General features: G+C 42.6%; 1 protein-coding gene across 1 annotated transcript in view; it reads left to right on the top strand.

Moving 5' to 3' along the window:
* The window catches only part of LOC149863982 (uncharacterized), a 119,476-nt gene that overhangs the window by 93,025 nt on the left and 13,384 nt on the right, over window positions 1-13,067 (top strand). The gene's annotated exons all lie outside the window — the stretch shown is intronic.

Here is a 13,067-nt window from a genome sequence, read left to right as displayed (position 1 = left end):
CCCAAGATGAAGAGTCCCGAGGCATGATGTGAATCAGTTCCAGCACTGACAACAAGCTGAACATAACCTGATAGCTTTTTTTACCAGGAACATTTGTTTCCTATGACAGTGAGTGCTGGTATTTGGATTGAAACTGTTTCTCACTTTCAGCATGAAAAAACTGAATGGCATTAACTGGAGGCGGGTTTCTAATCCTCTAAGGCAGTGTTTCCCAACCTTTTCCAGCCCAAGGCACAGTTACTTTAATAAAAATTTCCAGTGGCACACCTGTTAAGGCATTCCCCATCTCCATGCTTATGAGCTTATTGTAGCTCATTGCCGCAGCAAAATTCTGCAGCAAAACCTGTTAATTTCTGATGGCATCCCATTGTTCTGCAGCACACAGTTGGGAAACACTGCTTGAAGAAATTTGTGATTTATAAAGTAAAAGTGAAACTAGATGGAGATTCCATAGAAGAGAATAAGAACCTCCTTTCCAAAATCAGTTAACAAAACTACATCTAAAAGTTTGGGCATCCTTTTACGGGAGCTACAAAAAATGTATTTGTACTTGAAAGTGGAGACTTAATATATGCAGTTACCTGATCTGACTTGCACAGGGGAGATGGTTAAAAGGGGGAAAACCAGAAAGTACCAAAACATTTTGAAATATGTAACTGGCTTTCAATTCGCAAAGATCAAAACTGATTTATTTGCCCGATTGCTCATAATATATTTTTCCATTTCAAAAACTTGAATTTTCAAACATATTTTTGAATATTTTTTTAATTTGAAGATGAAAGCGGAAATCATATTTTATGCATTTTTTCCAAAGGAAAAAGTAAGGGTGTGAGGCGCGAAGAGATGGAAGGAAAACAAGGAGATAGAAAATAAGAAAAGAAAAATTAGCAACTGAAAAACAAAATGGGAATAATTTAAATAGTTAATCAAGATGATAAATTTTCACTTACAGTATTTTTCAAAGCTTTTCACTTCCTTATAAGTAGAGGGAGGCATCTTCTTTTTATATTTTCTTTATTTAAAAAAGACATTTTGGCAGAAAAATAATTAAAAAAATTAACCAAGTCCATTGGATCCATTTTCCCAACTAAGAAATAGGTGGACAGATTTTGCTTATATATTTTAGGCATCTATGTCTGCCATTTTCCCGCTGTGCTACAGAAGTCTATGTTCCAGCTGCACCAAACAAAATGCAGCAAAATTTCTGTATTTTGCATTGGTCTGGAGAAGCATTATAGATCACACAAGTTTGCAGGTAAAAATAAAGAAATATTAAAGATGCTGCATTTAAAGGCCACTTAGTAACTCTCCTTTTGCTTTACACAAAATTTTCTTTATACTACTTCAGCAGTATAAGGGGGCCTTAAAACAAGTGCAATATCTGTTCCTGTTAAGGTCCTTAATGCTGCCAGAGATGGATTAAGCAGGTTACTGTAACTGAGAATTGCACTTGTTCATTCCTTTTGACAAGTACAGTTTGGTTTACAATGAAGTCCCAGACTCATTACAGTCAATAGCAGAACTCCTATCAGCTTCAGTGAGGCCAGGATTTCACCCTTAGATGCTTTTGAAAATCCCACCTAGAGATCTTAAAAATGTGTTTAAAGATAACTAAGTTGTTAAGGGTTTTCCTGAATTGGAATGAAGGCCCCAGTCCTCTGAAGATTTACACATGTGCTTAACTATCTGCACCACAATAATTCTTGCTGACCTCAGCTGAGCTATTTTTTGTGCATAAAATTAAGAATATGTCTAAGCCTGCAAGACCTGGACCTAAGTCATTGTTTCAGACCTTCAGAAAGGTTTGATGTAAGGTAGCAGGAAAATGCTGAAGCAGTATTATGCATAACCATGACACTCCTTTTTTTCAGCACTTCAGGTTCACTCTGAAGAGTATAGGTAATATATGCTACACATTATAGCAAGGCAGGGATTTTCAGTGATATCTGGAGCAACTGTACGGTTATGAGAGCTGTTGGACAAGCTTTCAGGGCATCAAGTGCCCTGAGGAAGGGTACTTGATGACCAGAAGCTTGTCCAGTAACTCTCATAGTGATATCTTTGGACAACTGTGATGCCTGAAAGCTTGTCCAACAACTCTCCCAATCATGCAGTTGTCCAAAGATATCACTAAAATCCTTGCCTCTCAGACGATTCATGGGCCATCATGGCTACAACAGCACTCTAACCCTACTGCACATTATATTCGCACTATAGAAACTGAGACACCATCACTGAGGCAACAGTAGAGGTGAAACAAGAAATACTGTTCTGGGACAGACCACAGGTCCAAACCATGCAATAACCTGTATATCATTATGATGCCACTAAGTCCTTTGTGGACCAGCCAATGAGTCCTTGAGACTCTTGCATGTATAACCTCTTCCACTCTGAATGGTTCAGCTCTGAGTAGGGTGGCCATATTTAACCAGTAGCAGTAAATCACCCATGCAACAATATAAGGTATTTTTATAATAGTACAAATGATATTAAGCTTCTTCCTTTTAGAATATACAATGAGCCTTAGGGCACATAGTGAGAACTTGCTGCCGAAGTAGCCCCAAAATACTATACAGGTACTTAAAAGCTCAGTGGTGTTCTCACTGAGGTCAGTAGCAACTTTCACAGATGTCAGTGGGGCAAGAACAGGCCTCATGTGTCTTAGACACTTTTTGCATTCACGTGCCCACGTATCTGTAAATCATGGGAGGGTTGTATTTGAAAGGTCTTGTTGGCATCAATTAGTCAGCCATTCTAAAAGATTTATCACAATGCTTTCTAAATTTGCAATATTATCCTGTATAATTTATAACTAATGAGGCTGGTGTGCTTTCTATGGTATTGATACTGAGCTTGAGGATTTTGCACACTTGAAATAAAAGTGGGCCCTTGCCATAAAGGGTCAGTTCTGGATTTTGAGTACTAATTTGGGAGATACGATGTATGACATTTAAGTATTTGGCTTAGGGACTAACAAAAGTTTATGTAGATACCTGAAATTGGTGTAAACAATACCCATTAATTACACGAACAGCCTGCATTAAGCTTTTCTCACACCATAAAGGCTCTTTTTCTCATTTAGGAGAGTGCCCTAGTCTGTAATAGCAGCCTTGAAGTTGTCAGGACCTAGTCAGTTCAGGGATCCTTCACAAGTCTCTCATCAATTTTACCAGTTAGGCAGGTAATTGGAGTCAAGTTAATAAACAGAGACTAGGGCCAAAGACTTAGATACAGTTTATGTATCTAAAGATATCCAAATAATTGATATTTGTTACAGTGTAATGCATGGGAAAAAAATTATGTGGTTAACCTAATTATGCAGTTATCCAATATGCATATAAGGGGAATACACATATAGTGTCTAACAGAAATGTTTTAGAGATTTTAATAAGGTTGAAGCTAAATGGGTTCTGGAAAGAATAGGTTGCTACAGAAATTACTCATAAATACAATAAAATCTCCAGCCGTTACTTAATATTTTTCCTGTGTCAAAAATGCTTTCTTAAGAAACACACGTGGTTTCCCATCATGAGCATGTTAACAGCAGTATGTTCTTTAACAGGCAGGGTAAATAAAAGTGAACTTTCCAATATGATTCCTTCTCAGTGGGATATTTCAGTAGGTACAGTTAGCTGCTTGTGATGCAACCTTAAATTGCAAATGAAATAACCTGGAGACTGTTTGTTTCATTCCCAAACTAAGCCTTGGTGGGGGGTGAACAATACAAATTAGGTTTGAAACAATATTCTTGAGAGACCCACATGCCTGGATGACAAAGTAAAGAGATCACTTTTTGACACAGAAAAAGGTAAGGTAAATACATCAGTGAGTTGGAAGGTAAACACCATGGATAGAAATTACATAAAAACAATTATAAGTGATTGGAAACTAGTTTAGATCTGTAACACAATAAAAGTTCAGTGCACATAAACCACTTGCATAATTGCCCAAACTAGTTTAAGATAAACCTGGATAGATGTAGTATCAGATTTAAATGATTTAGGCTAATTTGGTTTATTGAACTTCTGTCCAAGATCTCCTCCAGATTCAGGTTAAGTGACAGTCCCCCAGCATCCCAAGATGCTTTGTACCTCCCTCGCAAGCCCACCCTCACAGGGTGGGTGAGCTAGTCTTGGCCAAAGCAGTCTGCTGCAGCTGGGCAGAGACTCATGCTCTAGCACCCCCCAGCTTCTGGCCTAGGCCACTGCAGGCATGTAGCTGCATTTCCAGAATCAAAATGAAATTTGTCTGTTCACTTGCTTCTCAGTTCAATCTACACAGCTTAAACTAACCTACAAAGACTGAATCGATTCATCCTCAAGCTTTGTGACTGTCTGTACTTAGTCCATAGAAGAAGAACGCCTATTTAAATTAAAGGACAAGTTGACCCAAGAACAAATCGACACAGAATGCCCTTGAATAAATTCAGGCTGAAATTAAAAGGTCTCTAACCATGAAAGTTCTGAGGTTCTGGAACAGGCTCCAGCAGAACTTCTAGGGGCAAAAAGGAGATGAATTAGTTTGTGAAAGGAGAATACTGTATACGGCATGGTTGCCCATGATGAACCAGGAGGTTCCTTTTAATTCTCTCCCCCTATGAATTTTCCTATATCAACTAGCTCTTAAAGGAAAGGACACAATTCTGAGAAACTTTTGAGAGGCTGAAGAACTTCTGACCTAAGCTGAAATGCTGCTGATATAGCTGCTCTTGGTGCTGATACAGCTGCTCTTACAGGCTGGCAACTATTATAATTTGTCATGCACCCTTTCACAATCCAGGTAGAATGCACTCCTTGCCACAGACGCTAAATGAGAGAGGGAAGTAAATAGTTGTCTTTACATCTATCTGTTCTTTTCCTTTCTTAAATATGCGCTGCATCATTTAAGCTTTTCCTATGATAGTGGCTTGTAAGCCACTCCATCCCCCAAGAGCGGTGGTTTTCAAACTGGTCCATGGAACCTTGGGGTTCTGCTCTGGGTCACCAGTGGTTCTGCACAGAGACTGGAGGTGATAGGGGAGCAGGCTGGGAGGCGGTGTGCTGTCTTGTTGCGGCTGGGCTGCCTGCTCTGTGTCAGCTCCCAGGACGAGGTAGGGCTTCCATGGCAGAAGAAGTGATATGAAAGTGTTCTGTGAGTCTAAAAAGTTTAAAAACCACTGCCCTAAAGGAAAGACAAAAAGATGAAATCTCCTAAGGTAACTGCAAAAGCCACAAAGCCCTAATGCCTGACACAGGCATCCAAATAGGGCTCATGGTAAGCAACCTGAGACTGTTAAATCTTCAAGTAAAACTGCAATACATACCACAGAGGGATCCACACTGGGATGAGTGTGGATCCCTCTGTGGTATGAGGACACCCTTTGATCTCTGTGGCATTAGGAGAGTGCCAACTGTTTTTACCTGAGGTTCCAGTTTAGGTGTCATTTTATCAACACACAGTACTCACAACCTCCAGATCAGACCCTTCAGTTCTTGTTCCATACACAAAGTTCACTACCTTTTAAACCTCCATCTGTGACCACAAAAAAAGAACCAGGGCAATCTTCATTTTAAAACATGCAAATCAAAGTTCCTGTGAAGTGACATGCGACAGCAGCAGCAAAACCCGTCAATGTTCAGTGGTTTGCATTACTGTAGTGAAGTTGAGCAACAAAAGAAAAGAAATAAGGATTTACTTACAAGAAAGTTTAACCCGTGACAGAATTATTATTGTTTCATAATCCTTCATGGCATCTGACTCCTGAAACACCAGAGAGAAGACTAGTCATGAGGCATATGTTCTTTATACCAATTCCAAGGAAGCTCAAAATAAGTACATTAAAAACAAAACCAAGAAAAAAGAACATTGAGAGAACAACTTTTAACATGGAAAGTGATTTTTTTTGCTAAGGATTATAACATAAACAAGCTTTGGCAGAATTTTATGAGGGATGTGTAAGACATCTGTGGCTCCAGACCTGTTCCACAGCCAAAATGTCAAGGCCAATTTCCAAAGCATAGATGTACAAGAATGATTTAAAAATAGTTGGACAAATTTTTGGACAATCAAAAATATTTTTCTTAATCTTCTGGGAAGCACCTAAAATTATTATTCCCATTATTATCAGAAGTAGTATTTATTTATTTATTGCTTACAACCTCCAAAGATGCCACTGTGAGCAGACGAACAGAGCATTTCAGTGCAAGTTGTTAACATTTGTCAAAATTATAAATAAGTAAGAACCAAGAGTCATGGTGGAAAGAGTTTGGTAAGCTCAGCATAGCTTTGCAGTCTTATCAGTCTCTTTCAGCAATGGATTTCAAAGCATTTTACAGAAGTCAAGTAGGTAAGTAGAATTCTTTATGATATTACAGAGACAAATATTGTCATTTTATTGCAAGGAAAATGTAGCAAATGTGTGTGGAACATATTAGAACATAAGAAGTGCCACACCGGGTCAGACCAATGCTCCATCTAGCCTTTGAGGCCTTGGTAAGCTGCCAGAGTTCTACCAATACCTCTTCGGGGGCTAGAGGCTGGTCCCTACCTTCATGTCCCCAAGCACAGTCACCTAGGGACAGACCCCCTAGCTGAGCCCTTGCTGAAAAGATGAGCAGCTGCTAACATCATCTGTACTGGGGACCTCTTGGACTGTGCCAGGCAGGGATGGGCAGATCCCTCTGTGGTGGCACAGCACATGGAGCTGCCCACACTGTGTTCACCCTGCCACTTACTCTAGAACAGGGGCGGGCAATTATTTCGGGCGGAGGGCCACTGACTGAGTTTTGGCAAGCCATCGAGAGCCGCAAGACAGGCAACCAGGACCAGATAAGTATTAATTTTCTACATTTTTAGGGGCCCCATGGCCTGGATAGAATGGCTTGGCGGGCCACATTTTGCCCACCCCTGCTCTAGAAGGTCAAGGCTATCCTGCTGGACACTGCCCAAGCCTACATCCCAGAGGTCCTGTGCAAGTGGAGTCCCCACCCACTAACATCGTTATGAACCTATGAACCCTACCCATTTTAACTTTGGTTGTCTCAAGTACTCAGTTGTTACAGATTTAATGCAGAGATCAGCTTGTACTTTCTGTGTGTCCCTCAACTCACGCTCCCCTGCATGTAACAAATAATCCTGGTGCCACCATTTCCTCTTGTTGGCTGCTGGGTTGGGAAGCAGGAGAGCTGACATATCACAGGCTCCTGCTCCCTACTGGGGTTTGTACCCATGCCACCCTCCCCTCTTGGGGGAAGGCCAGGCCTCCTTTTGCTTTGCTGCTGCCTCAGCTACCTGCAGCCCAAGGGAACCTTCACACCGCTAGCAAGGCCCCTTCAACAGGGACACCAGCTGGTCCAGCAGTGGTCCTGTCTCCACTCTGCTGTGGTGAGTCTTGCATTCCACTCCCTATGTTGTGACCAGCTGACTGTACCAGCAGTATGTTTTCCACCTCCCTCCTGTGTATGCCCTGTCTCTCTGTGCTTATCACCCAGCCCCACCAGCCCCTCAGGTGGCCTCTCCGCACAAAGTGCAGCCCAAGGAGTCACCCTAGAAACCCCCTGAGCAAGCCACCTGCTTTCTCTCTGCCAGACAGAGGGAAATCCCAGGCCCCACCTCCTGCACCCCACCCTCCTTCCCACCTCACCCACCATGGCAGGGCAAGAGCCCCCTGAGGGGGCTGGCACCCCAGCAGCTTCCAAGAGGGACAGCCAGTGAGACAGGGGAGACCAAGAAGGGCCAGGGAGCTCCCCAGGCAGCCTCCCCACTATGTCTAACCATGACAGGGGAAATGGCAAGGGTTCCTCAGCCAGCTCCTCCACAGGGCATGGTAAGGGGAAAAGGCCTGCTACTAAAAGCAATGTCCCACCACCTGCAGGGACCAGGTATGCACTGTGAATGAGTATATTGCCCACTCAGCCTTTCTCCAGCTCTGAAATCCTGGCTGTGCAGTAAGGCAGCTGGAGCTATGCCCAAGTAGTTGCAAAGAAACCTCAGGCAGGTGGAGCCCTTTTGTTAACATCAGCAAGTGGCACAGGGTGCACTTCCGGCTGCCCAGCAATGTGCCTACCTTTGAAACTACGTGCAGGCTCTGGGGCAGGCAGTGAGGCCTCCATGCTGTATGGCAATGGGGTTTTCTTCCTTGCCAGGGAGGCCACCACTCAAGAACCACTGGAAAGGAGGATCTCAGTAGGGGGTGTCCACATCCCCATTGAACGCCCTTGTTCCTACAAGGGACCAAGGTAGCCCTAGATCTGTTTTCTCCTTCCTTCCCAGTTTGGCTCTCATGCCTCAACTCCTTAACCTGGGGAAGGTCATCTCCCTGGTCACCTTTCTCCTACCGGGGTGCCAAGACTCCAGCATCTGCCACTTCCAGACCTTCTGCTACCAATTTTTTATCATCCAGCTGGTGGGAGAGGAGTAGAGGTCATGGGAGGGAACCCTTTGTGGTCCCTTTCTAGAAGTTCCTCATAAAAATTTAGGATGTGGTTGGGAAGACAAGGTTTAATATCAAATTCGCTGGCTCCTTGGACTTATTTGAGGGACAATGGGTGCTGGCTGGTGTGCTCTGCTCAGTGTCCTCCCTTGGAGCACTCATTATTAGCCTCCGACCCCCCTCCCCCATCCCTATTTTTGCATTAGTTGTCCCAAGGAATCAGTCACTATGTCTCTAATGTCCTTTCTGATTAAGGGAGGCATATAGTTCTGGTGGGTCTAGGCCCTATTTCACTTGGCATAGCAAAAAGGTGTGTTTCTGACAGTGACAGAAGTGGATGCTAGAGGGTGACAGTTAAACCAAGTAGAACTAGAGTGATCTATCCCCTAGTCATTATGTTCCCTAACATCTGCCATTTTTTATTTAGAAATGCCAAAGGAAGCATTTCCTACCATTCTGTTCAATAGCTATTAAGAGATGTATCATTTATGAATTTGTCTAGCCCCTTTTTTGAACCTAGCTATGCTATCTGCCTCTACCACCTCCTGTGACAATGAATTCCACAAGTTAACTATTCATTACATTAAAAAGTACTTTCTCTTATAAGTTTAAATCTGTCTTTTCCTACCATATTTACTTGAATATACAAAGAGCTTCCCCCCCAGTCAGCATGAAAAAAAAGCCCCTCTTATTATGTTCACATATCAGAATGCCCATCCTCCCCCCACCCTATGAAATACATTGTCTATCATTAAACTGCTGCTAGAAGTAGCATGTGCTTAGTCACAGAAACCACCTATGAAGTTGACTGAATGCAACACATGCTAAATATGGCCATAAAAACACATGGTCCATATTGGACAAACATACTGATGGGAGCCTTTTTCTCAGCACTTATGGAAAAAAGAGCAGGTGTTCCCCCCATAGGGAATAGGCATCAGACCTGGAGATACTGCAATACTAAGCTGGTATCAAGAAGAGCAAGCCCTGACACCCACCCTTTAGTACCAAAAATGCTCCATTTTAGTTAAAACAGCCAAAATGCTGATTAGAACCTTCTTTTGTTTTGTTTTGGTCCTTAAAAAAAAAAAAGGCCCCTCCAGAAAAGCAAGTTACTTCAGTCTATCTGAATAAAATATAATGCCCTGTTGTGCTCAGTCCCCTTCACTGCTGACTCTTTTTAAGTCATGGTGAACCACTACATCAAATACATTTTTACTTCCTCTTCACTCCCACAGTTAACCAGTGCCTTTCTTGACCATTTTCAGTGGTTCCTGGTTCCTTATGAGTCTTAAACATCTGACAAATATCAACAAACTTCTATATAGATGAGAGGCTCTGTTGCCCCCCCCCCGTTGGCCCGTTGTGTGATTAGTGTGGCCCCATCTTCTGTGGGTGGAACCAGACCAGGTATCTGCATATAAATTTTTGGAGGATCCCATGAGTGGGGGACTAATTTGCACTTGGATCCTTTATGGAGGGTATCTGGAATACACACACATACTGAGCAATGCTGAGCTCTGGGGTCACCATGGCATGAAACAGTGTTGACTCTGCTGGGGCCCACCAAATGAACTATACAATAAATTATGAGCCATTTGGCTTTGGACTATTATCAGGCACTTTGAGTTTGTACTATGTTTAACCAGGTACAAAAGTGATGCTCAAAAGTGTGTTTATGGAGTATCTGTGCTGAAACTTGTGGAAGTTTGCAGCAAGTTAAAATGCATTAGTTCTGGATGAACTAGGTCTGTAGGTGCTCACAGTTATTTGCATATATGTAAAGCACTCTGAGTATGTTTATTTCAAAATCAGTGCACTTTAAGCCCTCCTATTTCAAATCAACAAGGCTTTTCTGTGCAAAGTGGAGGACAGGGGCAAGCAGCTGATGCAGGTCTGAGTAGGAGCCAGAGTCAGACCCATGGCAACCTTCTGCTCCTGTCTGCTTTCCTTCTGCAGCTTCTGCACCTCCCTGCCCCTTTCCTGCCTTACTGTCACACACAGCTCACATATTGTCCTCAGGGAGGGAGCAGAGCCTGAGCAGGATCAGACAGTAAGGGGAGAGTGGGGAGACAGAGTCTGTGGCAATAGGAAGTCTGTGGGAGGCAGAGGACAAGAAAGCCACCTGACCTTTCCCCAGTCACTATTTTCACTGCTATCACAGTGGGAGGGGGACAAATTCAAGACAACCCTCCAATAATTAGGTTCTATACCTAGAAAATTATAACAAATTTATAAATTGTACATATTTAGAATCTAATTAATGGTGGGGGGAGGGTAAACTTACATTCAGGGTCATCTTAGATTCAAGTAAATACAGTAATTTCACTGGGCACCCCCCAGTTCTAGTATTCTGAGACTTCATGAACAACAGTTCTCTGTTCAGTTGGTCCATGCCCTTTATGATTTTATAGACCTCTATCATACCTACTTTCAACCCTTTCCATTCCAAATGAAGTCCTAGATTTTTTTAGTCTTTCCTGATATGGCAAGGGCTCCATGGTCATTTGACCCCTGGTCATTTTGGTTCCACTTCTCTATACCTTTCTTAATTCTGTTACATCATTCTCGAGATGTGGAGACCAGAACTGCACACAGCAGTCAAGATGTGGGTGCACCATGCCTATGTATGACAACATGATGGTCTTCTCATTTTGTTTTCTATTTCTTTCTTAATGGCTGCATCTACACAACACACTGACTGCACAGTAGCTTGTTATTACTGTGAAGTAGCATCTCATGGCATGAAGCATGATGTGCCGCCTGGGCGTGGAACAGCATACCAGAGAGGGAGAGGGAAGTGTAGGTGGGACACAGCCTGCCCCCGCCGCCTCTGTGATCTCAGGCCCTTGGGGAGCAGGGTTGACATGGTGGCATCACAGCAGAGCCCCAGTTATGGAACAGGGCCCTGCTGTGCTTGGCGCTGTACAAACAGGGCATAAAAGAGCCTCCTCCCCCAGTCTGGTCCTTGTTTATACCAGTACTAAATGACTGTACCAAGAATCTGAACCTCACTACCCTTATCTAAGTCCCTGAACTGATTCTCCTCCATCAGCCAAGATAGATGTCATGGACCTATTGTTTTTCTTGAGATACGAATTTGTCTATTGTTTTGATTTTAAGAGATGTTGTAATAATGTTCTGTCCTGTTAAGGTCAACCTTTTAACTGTAAACTGGAAGAACCTGACTAGGCTTGTTGGGATAAGACAACAAAATATGAAATTACAGAGAGTTTTTGAACTGGCTGCTGGGCTTCTGTTAATTGATAGTACAGAGTCTCTTTCCATACAGGATAATAATCAAAATAACAAAGGGAGAGAGAAAATGTGTTCATGGGTTTAGGAGAGAGGTGGAGAAGAGTGTAAAGGGTGTACTGGGAGACTGTGTGTCATGATAAAGTGAGGGTTGCATGAACGGAAGATCTTGAAGGAGAAAATAGGAAGGAAGTGGGGGGCATAGCCGTCAGAGGACTGGTTGTGTGCAAGAGGGGTGAGTGGAGGAGGAGGTAATATTATGGGAAAAAATGTTGGGGGTGTGAGAGTGCACAAAGAGGAAGTAAAAGACAGTATACATCAAAGAAAGTAGAAGTAATGGATGGAGAATGCTAGGAAACATAAAAGGGGTAGCGGGGAAGGCTGGGCCAGTCAGACTGGAAATGGGATTTTGAAAGCGTGTGGGTGTGTGTGGGAGGGGTTCCTTGAATGTAAACAGGTTGACTGTGCTGTGTGGAATTTGGAACCTCCTACTTCAGGAAACAGCACCAGTAACTTTTACAAAAGGTATGTGTTACCATCTGATTGTGATTACAGTTTCAATTTCATCATAAACCTTGGCTTCCTTCCTAGTGGCCCATGTGTCTGCAGGTGCTAGCAGGATAGAGATAGAGACTGAGATTCTGCTTTGTTTAATTGGGGGTTAATTTTTCTACTTGTGAATCCTGACCTCTCCGTAAATTAGGGTTCTCCTCTGTAGAGATTCACACTTTTGTTGTAATTCAGAGCCAAAGAAGTGATGGTGTTTTTCTCAGTTTAAAAAGAAATAATATGAGTAGCTCCATTTTTAGTTTATTTTCTTCCCCATTTACTGGTATTTCTTAAAATAACTCAAGGAGCCAAATTGTTTAAACTCCCGGAATCTGATTTTGCAATGAGTGATGCAAGTGTTATTTCAGGATCACTGACATGAGCCCACCATTTTATCAGTGAAGAGATTCTTGCTAAATAAAGATCATATATAACATTGACATGATGAAACTTTGCAAAATAGATTGCAAAGCGCTTGTCAGACTGTCTTCACATGAATTTATTATAAATACCTCACAGTGAGATGCCTGGAAGTACCCCTTACAAGAGATTTAGAAGATACTTAATCTGTTGAGCATAGTCAGTGGTTCTCAACCTTTGAGGACTCAGCACACCCCTCCATAACTTTTCTGAATTTAGCATCACCCTCTGTGGTTATGGGCAAAGGGAGCCCCTTCATGAACCTGTGCAAGGAAAATATGCCCTTTCTCCTCCCTCCCCCACATTTGCCTTGATACATGAAGCTCAGGGGCACTCCAGTTGAGAATTGTTGTTTTGGACACTTCAGTTTTTGCAGGGTTTAACTGAGACACTTGAATGGAATCTGCTATTCCAGAACTGCTGAGCTCTGGCC

Source organism: Crocodylus siamensis, chromosome 5 (assembly GCF_052110815.1).
Source record: "Crocodylus siamensis isolate JL-2025a chromosome 5, ASM5211081v1, whole genome shotgun sequence".
NCBI classification, from domain to species: domain Eukaryota; kingdom Metazoa; phylum Chordata; order Crocodylia; family Crocodylidae; genus Crocodylus; species Crocodylus siamensis.
This window is presented reverse-complemented; position numbering and strand designations above follow the sequence as displayed.